This window comes from Schistocerca serialis, chromosome 3 (genome assembly GCF_023864345.2).
Source record: "Schistocerca serialis cubense isolate TAMUIC-IGC-003099 chromosome 3, iqSchSeri2.2, whole genome shotgun sequence".
NCBI classification, from domain to species: domain Eukaryota; kingdom Metazoa; phylum Arthropoda; class Insecta; order Orthoptera; family Acrididae; genus Schistocerca; species Schistocerca serialis.
In genome coordinates, this window is record NC_064640.1 from 763,783,973 (window position 1) to 763,793,127 (window position 9,155).

The window sequence follows — 9,155 nt, forward strand, 5'->3', positions numbered from 1 at the left end:
AAAATACTAACACGAATTCTTTACAGACGAATGGAAAAACTAGTAGAAGCCAACCTCGGGGAAGATCAGTTTGGATTCCGTAGAAACACTGGAACACGTGAGGCAATACTGACCTTACGACTTATCTTAGAAGAAAGATTAAGGAAAGGCAAACCTACGTTTCTAGCATTTGTAGACTTAGAGAAAGCTTTTGACAATGTTGACTGGAATACTCTCTTTAAAATTCTAAAGGTGGCAGGGGTAAAATACAGGGAGCGAAAGTCTATTTACAATTTGTACAGAAACCAGATGGCAGTTATAAGAGTCGAGGGACATGAAAGGGAAGCAGTGGTTGGGAAGGGAGTAAGACAGGGTTGTAGCCTCTCCCCGATGTTGTTCAATCTGTATATTGAGCAAGCAGTAAAGGAAACAAAAGAAAAATTCGGAGTGGGTATTAAAATTCATGGAGAAGAAATAAAAACTTTGAGGTTCGCCGATGACATTGTAATTCTGTCAGAGACAGCAAAGGACTTGGAAGAGCAGTTGAATGGAATGGACAGTGTCTTGAAAGGAGGATATAAGATGAACATCAACAAAAGCAAAACAAGGATAATGGAATGTAGTCTAATTAAGTCGGGTGATGCTGAGGGAATTAGATTAGGAAATGAGGCACTTAAAGTAGTAAAGGAGTTTTGCTATTTGGGGAGCAAAATAACTGATGATGGTCGAAGTAGAGAGGATATAAAATGTAGGCTGGCAATGGCAAGGAAAGCGTTTCTGAAGAAGAGAATTTTGTTAAGATCCAGTATTGATTTAAGTGTCAGGAAGTCATTTCTGAAAGTATTCGTATGGAGTGTAGCCATGTATGGAAGTGAAACATGGACGATAAATAGTTTGGACAAGAAGAGAATAGAAGCTTTCGAAATGTGGTGCTACAGAAGAATGCTGAAGATTAGATGGGTAGATCACATAACTAATGAGGAAGTATTGAATAGGATTGGGGAGAAGAGAAGTTTGTGGCACAACTTGACCAGAAGAAGGGATCGGTTGGTAGGACATGTTCTGAGGCATCAAGGGATCACCAATTTAGTATTGGAGGGCAGCGTGGAGGGTAAAAATCGTAGAGGGAGACCAAGAGATGAATACACTAAGCAGATTCAGAAGGATGTAGGTTGCAGTAGGTACTGGGAGATGAAAAAGCTTGCACAGGATAGAGTAGCATGGAGAGCTGCATCAAACCAGTCTCAGGACTGAAGACCACAACAACAACAACATCTTTAAGGCATTTTCCCTTCTCAATGGAAAAACAGTATTGTGGGTCCTGTATATAAGCTCAGTGAGACACTGTCATCCCTTGATAGTTACAGGCCAATCAGCCTGATCAGTGTCCCCTGCAAGTTGGATCCTTGAACCTCTAGATATTTTATGTCCTTACCTGTGCAACGTTTGGGAGGGATGGCGTCTGATAGATCATCTGCTTCGATTGGAAACTGCAGTTCGACAGACCTTTCCTCAGCACCACCCTCTTGCCGCAGTTTTCTTTGCTCTTTGTAAGGCCTACAGCACAGCTTGGTGCCATCACGTCGTCCTTACACTCCATGAGTGGTGCCTTTGAGGCCGCACCCTCCCAATTTTTATTTGCCAGTTCTTATCCCAACAGCTGTTCAGAGTTCAGGTTGGCACCATTCTCGAATCTCTGTGGACCCAGGAGAATGGTGTTCCACAGGGCTCCGTGTTAGTGTACTTCTTTCCTCATCCCTATTAATGGACTTATGGCCTCTGATGGACCGTTTGTCATCCTATTCTGTATGTGGCTGATTTCTGTATTTGGGCTAGCTCCCACTCAGTGGCCTTTGAGGAACGACAACTCCAGGGGTCCATCCGGCACACTTCAACATGGACACACTTGCATGGTTTTCAATTCTCTCAAAGGTGGTGCATTTCTGTCACCATACTATGGCCCAGCCTGATCTGGAGCTCTGCCTTGACACCCAACAGTTCTGTTTCTTGGGCCTTTTTAACAACAAGCTTGCTTGGTTGCTCCATGACCGTCATCTAAATATTGGCTGTTTTCGTAAACTCGATGCTCTTCACTTCCTTGCCCACACATCTTTGGGCACAGATCATTCAACCTTCTCCACCTTTATCAGGCATTAGTTCTGTCAGCTGGAAAGTGGTTCTCAAGTTTATGGATAAGCTGCCCCTTCCACACTGCTCCTCTTAGACCCAATTCACCAGCACGGTATCCATTTAGCCACCAGTGCCTTTCACACTAGCCCTATTGGTAAGTCTTCTGGTTAATGCTTGCATCTCTCCCCTTTTGATTTGGCAGTATGAGCTCCTGGTTTTGTACACCATCACTATTTGCTCTTCTCCTGCTCACCCCTTCTATTCTATTCTTTTTGCTGCTTTGGGCTGTTGCCTGCCCTCACTACCTGTCCTTGGGTGTGTTTACTGGTTGGGCTGTGCCTCGCTTCTTTCTGCCATGATTTCCATCTCTCCTCCTTGGCCTCTCCTCTATGTTCTCTCCACCACCCAACCCCCCACCCCAGATTAGTTCCTCGGCCCCGGATTCGGATGGATGTCTTCCGGGGTCCAAAAGTCTCCATCACCCCAATTGTGTTGTTTGTTCTGAATGCTCCTGTGGGAATGTCAGGGTGCCATTGTTTCTTAAACCAGTGGCTCTAAATCTGCTGATCACGTGGGATGTGGCTTCACGTCTTCTGTTGGCACAGAACACCATCTCTTTCGTGCCACGTGTGGTGTGTTTACTGCAGAATTGATAGCCATCTATTGGGCCCCTCTGCTTTATTAAATGATGTTCACCCGAGTTTTATTATGTATGGACTCAATGAGTGGCCTTCAGGCTATAACTTGGTGTTTTTCCTGCCACCTCTTGATCTCTGCGATTCACAACATTGTCGATCTTGGCGATGCTGTTTGTTTGGTTGATTTCCTTTTGGTTCCTGGCCACATAGGTGTCTTGGGTAATGAACTGGCTGATCGTCTGGCTGGGGGTAGTAGGCACCTACCCCACCATGCCCCATTATACCACCAGAGGTGGATTTGCAGCAGTATGGTAAATCCCTTTTTGCTCAGTTGCAGGCCAACTCTTGGGAGGCTAACCCCACCTCCTGTCCAATAAACTTCATGCAATCAAGGAGACTCCCACCACATGACATTTTTCACTCAGTAGGAATCTACCATCCTCTGCTCCACCCCACTTTCCTGTTGTTTCCTTGTCCTGTTGCCCCAATGGTCCTTTTACCTGTTTGTTTGCTTGTTTTCATTTTTCGTGGTCTGGAATGTGCTGTTTGTGGTTGTTTCTCCCTTGGTTTCTGCCACTGTAGGTCAAGGGACCTCATTATTAATACAAAGTTCATATTTTTTGCCATTGATCTGTGTGCTTAAGTCTTTGAACAGTGTACACAAGTCACATTAATAATAAAATGTCGGTAACTCTTGCATGGAAAATTTTTTTGAGACTTTTTCAACTGAATATCTCCAGTCATAGCTAATATAGGTTATCATTATTTTTCACAAACTGTAAATTTATAGAATGTCCACAACTCGCAGTATGGAGGTGGCGCAAAAGAACAATGAAATTTATCATTTGTCCGCCTCTGTACCTTTGCGATCAGCAAGGCATACTGCTAACTCAAAGGGCTTGGGTTCAATTCATGGCCAGGTCAGAGATTTTTCTTGAGTCCTGGACTGGGTGTTGTGTTGTCCTTATGTTTGTATCATCATAAATGAGAAGAGTATTGTCTCCAATACGCTGTCATATCATCTTTCTATTATTGAGATGACTACATGGGCATGAACCGAAAGCCAATAAATTGAAATACTAATAAAAAAAGTTGCCATCATATCCTGCCATGTCTCAATGGCCAATGGATTCAGATGCTGCACAGGTTGCCGATTCGAACTTGTTTAGCATGGTAGTATGGGTACAGTAGACAGTTTCTTTGTGTGCCCCACAAAAAGTAGTCACAAGGAGTGAGGACACTCCATCTCTGCACCAGTAAATTTGCAGTTGTCCAATGCACTGACTCTGTTTCCAAAGTATTCATCAAGAAAGCAAAGCACCCATTCAGTGGTTTGTGGTGTGGCCCCATCTCGCATGGATTGCCCAGTGCTTGGTCAGTACTCCCAAAACTAGCTGTGTAGAGACTAATTGTTCCAGAATTGCAACGTAACCTTCACTAGTGATCGTTTCTTGCATGAAAAAGGGGCCACTAATGCCCCTGCTGCATACTGCAGCCCAAGCAATAACTTTGGGAGAATACAGTGGTTTTGCTTCATGCAAATTGAAATTTTTGAAACACCAAAATAACAAGTTTTCCTTATTCATGACTTTCATTCAGGTGGAAGTGCACTTCATCTGTGAACCAGATGCAGCAAACATCAAATCCTTCTTCATTATCAATTATTGTGAAAATCTGGTTTGCAAAGTCTGTCACACAGCTCGTATACGTATGTCCTGCTGGCTTTGGATTTTGAATGCAAACATGTTTGGGCTCTGTCTCAGTATTGTCTGCATACTTGAATGCTTCAGACCAGTCTCTGCTACAATTCTTTGGATGGTTTTCCTTGGATTTTGCTTAGTACTACCAGAAACCTTTGTGACGTTTTCAGGAATAACCACAGCTTGCCTGAGCCATTCATTCCCCACTAGACCATCAACCTTGCTGCCTGTCAATTGGAATTTGGGGAAGAACTTGTGAATGCTTTTCCTATCAGGTCCTTTCCAAACATTAACTCATGTTACAAAACTGCACCTCGTGCAGGTTACTCTGAGGTTACTAATAATATTGTCTACCAGGTAATAAATATACAACATGAAAAGCAAGGGTCCCAACACTTTTCCTTGCATACACCTAAGTTACTTCTACATCCAAAATAACAGGCTGTGTTCTTCTTGCTGAGAAATCCTCAATTAAGTCTCAATTTTTTTTCTGATGTCGCATATAATCATATTTTTTGTTAATAAATGTTAGTGTGGTATCGATTTTACAAGAAACCTGTTTCTTTTTAGATGTCCTGGTCCTGGAGGTGGAAGGATCTGCTCACAGTGGAGGCAGCTCCTGTCAGTAAACTTTACCAAATTGTGGGTACAGCTCCAACAGGTATCCTCATGAAACCAACTTGAGAAATTGATAGGAAGAAACAGAAAACTGATTCCAGACATCCCTTATTTGACCACAAGCATCGGCGACCAGGACTCAGAATTGCGAAAGCGCTTCATGCAGATAACTACAGCAATGCCTTCATTTCTTGGTGCTCGCCTAGTGGAACTTTGACAAGATCTTTCGCCCAAAGCACACGAAACAAATGTCAAAGGAGAACCAGTGGCTGGTTCAGACCTACCTTATGTGATAAGAAAAAATGCTAAACAGATTGATAACTGGGGTTTCACAATGCAAAGTCAACTTCACAAAATAGTGGGTCAGCAGTGATGATGAAATTTGCCATTGTGGTGTAGGACTGTGTTCCAACTTGTGGTATTCCAATGCCAGAAGAACGCATTGTTCAAATGATTTCTGGTCCTTCGGTCAGTATGCTAACTTATGTCTGGTGCCACCAGTTAGCAGCTTTTCGAAGTATTTCAAAACTTCTGTATAATGGCTGTATAAAAGTCTTGCAGCTTTCGCAATGAACATATCATTTGTTGCTCTTGTCTGTCGATCTTAGTTTTCAAGAAATCAGCGACTCTTCTGCTGAACACACAAAGGAATTTTCTGGGAGTGTTTTCAATAGCAGGAGATGTTTTGATGGACTGTAAACACCTAACTAGCAGTGATTAGATGGAACAAGCATATCTTTCATCAAGCAAAGTAGCAGATAATCTGGAATGGGAATCTGGAGGGAAGGAGAAGTAAGAGGTCAGCACTTGAGGACTGTGGCGCCTATGAAATCAGGTATGTATTTTTTTTATGTTGCTAAAGAGAGCACAATGATATGACATCATGCAGTCATTCCATTCATATCCCTAGAAATTGTTACACCCAGATATTTGTATGAGTCAACTTATTCCAGTTCTAAATCTTTGATATTGTAGTCTTATTCCTGCATTTTGTGAATGAATGTACAGTTTTACTATTCTGAACATTTAAAAGTAGTTGAGTCATTGGACCACTTTGAAATCTTATCTAGAACTCACTGGACATTTGTGCAGCTTTCTTCAGACGGTACTTCATCAGAGATAACAGCATCATGTGCAAAAACTCTGAGGTTACTAATAATATTGTGTGCCAGGTAATAAATATATAGCATGAAAAGCAAGGGTCCCAACACTTTTCCTTGCATACACCTAAGTTACTTCTACATCCAGAATAACAGACTGTGTTCTTCTTGCTGAGAAATCTGCAATTCAGTCTTGGTTTTTTTTTCTGATATCACATATAATCATATTTTTGTTAAGAAATGTTGGTGTAGTATCAATTTTACAAGAAACCTGTTTCTTTCTAGATATCCTGATCCTGGAAGTGGAAGGGTCTGCTCACAGTGGAGGCAGCTCCTGTCAGTAAACTTTACGGAACTGTGGGTACAGCTCCAACATGCATCCTCGTGAAACCAACTTGAGAAATTGATAGGAAGAAACAGAAAACTGATTCCAGACATCCCTTATTTGACCACGAGCATCGGCGACCAGGACCCAGAATTGTGAAAGCGCTTCATGCAGATAACTACAGCAATGCCTTCATTTCTTGGTGCTCGCCTAGTGGAACTTTGACAAGATCTTTCGCCAAAAGCACACGAAACAAATGTCAAAGGAGAACCAGTGGCAGGTTCAGACCTACCTTATGTGATAAGAAAAAATGCCAAACAGATTGATCACTGGGGTTTCACAATGCAAAGTCAACTTCACAAAATAGTGCTTCAGCAGTGATCATGAAATTTGCCATTGTGGTGGCCTGCAGGAGCATCATCTATTAGTCTGTTAACAGGAATCTACTGTGCACACTACTAAGAGTGATCTTGCTGCAGCTAAGGAAGCAGCCAAAATTGTCAAATAGTGGGCTCTCCACAGAATTTGAAGAGAATTAGCTTGCTGTTTTTTTAAATCTTCCTGTCTGTATTTTATCAATTCTTGTTGTACATATTTTTCTCTGTATTTTTACTGTTATTAATTTCTATCTGTATGTTACTGAATTTCCTCTGTAACTGATTTTTTTATATGTACAGGGTGTTTCAAAAATGACCGGTATATTTGAAACGGCAATAAAAACTAAACGAGCAGCGATAGAAATACACAGTTCATTGCAATATGCTTGGGACAACAGTACATTTTCAGGCGGACAAACTTTCGAAATTACAGTAGTTACAATTTTCAACAACAGATGGCGCTGCAAGTGATGTGAACGATATAGAAGACAACGCAGTCTGTGGGTGCGCCATTCTGTACGTCGTCTTTCTGCTGTAAGTGTGTGCTGTTTACAACGTGCAAGTGTGCTGTAGACAACATGGTTTATTCCTTAGAACAGAGGATTTTTCTGGTGTTGGAATTCCACCGCCTAGAACACAGTGTTGTTGCAACAAGACGAAGTTTTCCACGGAGGTTTAATGTAACCAAAGGACCGAAAAGCGATACAATAAAGGATCTGTTTGAAAAATTTCAACGGACTGGGAACGTGAGGGATGAACGTGCTGGAAAGGTAAGGCGACCGCGTACGGCAACCACAGAGGGCAACGCGCAGCTAGTGCAGCAGGTGATCCAACAGCGGCCTCGGGTTTCCGTTCGCCGTGTTGCAGCTGCGGTCCAAATGACACCAACGTCCACGTATCGTCTCATGCGCTAGAGTTTACACCTCTATCCATACAAAATTCAAACGTGGCAACCCCTCAGCGCCGCTACCACTGCTGCACGAGAGACATTCGCTAACGATATAGTGCACAGGATTGATGACGGCGATATGCATGTGGGCAGCATTTGGTTTACTGACGAAGCTTATTTTTACCTGGACGGCTTTGTCAATAAAGAGAACTGGCGCATATGGGGAACCGAAAAGCCCCATGTTGCAGTCCCATCGTCCCTGCATCCTCAAAAAGTACTGGTCTGGGCCGCCATTTCTTCCAAAGGAATCATTGGCCCATTTTTTCAGATCCGAAACGATTACCGCATCACGCTATCTGGACATTCTTCGTGAATTTGTGGCGGTACAAACTGCCTTAGACGACACTGCGAACACCTCGTGGTTTATGCAAGATGGTGCCCGGCCACATCACACGGCCGACGTCTTTAATTTCCTGAATGAATATTTCGATGATCGTGTGATTGCTTTGGGCTATCCGAAACATACAGGAGGCAGCGTGGATTGGCCTCCCTATTCGCCAGACATGAACCCCTGTGACTTCTTTCTGTGGGGACACTTGAAAGACCAGGTGTACCGCCAGAATCCAGAAACAATTGAACGGCTGAAGCAGTACATCTCATCTGCATGTGAAGCCATTCCGCCAGACACGTTGTCAAAGGTTTCGGGTAATTTCATTCAGAGACTACGCCATATTATTGCTACGCATGGTGGATATGTGGAAAATATCGTACTATAGAGTTTCCCAGACCGCAGCGCCATCTGTTGTTGAAAATTGTAACCACTGTAATTTAGAAAGTTTGTCTGCCTGAAAATGTACTGTTGTCCCAAGCATATTGCAACAAACAGTGTATTTCTATCGCTGCTCATTTAGTTTTTATTGCCGTTTCAAATATACCGGTCATTTTTGAAACACCCTGTATTAAATCTCAATATGTATGTTATTAATGCTCTGTCAGTATTGTAATAATTCAATGTCCTGGACATGTAAAATATAGTAAATAAATTTAGAGATTTAAAATAGAGTTCGCGTGTTATTGCTGGCAGTGCTTGCGAAATACAGTTGCACTGTGCTGCTTCTGTTGCTTTACACAGAAATCAATATTCACATGAATTTATCAGAGTTGAACAGGTCAAACAGCTCAGCTGTGGTAATAATACTGAAGAAATGACACAGCAACTACTTATTGATCTGTGTTTCAAAAATTAACAGCTGCAGATGATTTTGCATCCATCTTCTGAAGTTCCTTATGCTATCGTAATAAATTTTAGAGGTACTGAAACAACTGTTCTTGTGTGCAGCTGTTAGTCATTGCTTTCTCACATCCACTCAATCTGCAGCTCTTGATCTTTAACTAGGGG

General features: G+C 42.4%; 1 long non-coding RNA gene across 1 annotated transcript in view; it reads left to right on the forward strand.

The window, feature by feature from the left end:
• The window catches only part of LOC126470605 (uncharacterized), a 46,607-nt gene extending 37,835 nt beyond the window's left edge, over positions 1-8,772 (forward strand). Inside the window, exons 2-3 of the long non-coding RNA XR_007586268.1 lie at positions 5,018-5,900; positions 6,451-8,772. This is a non-coding gene — a long non-coding RNA (uncharacterized LOC126470605). The remainder of the gene's footprint in view (positions 1-5,017; positions 5,901-6,450) is intronic.
• The last annotated feature ends 383 nt before the right edge of the window (positions 8,773-9,155 follow it).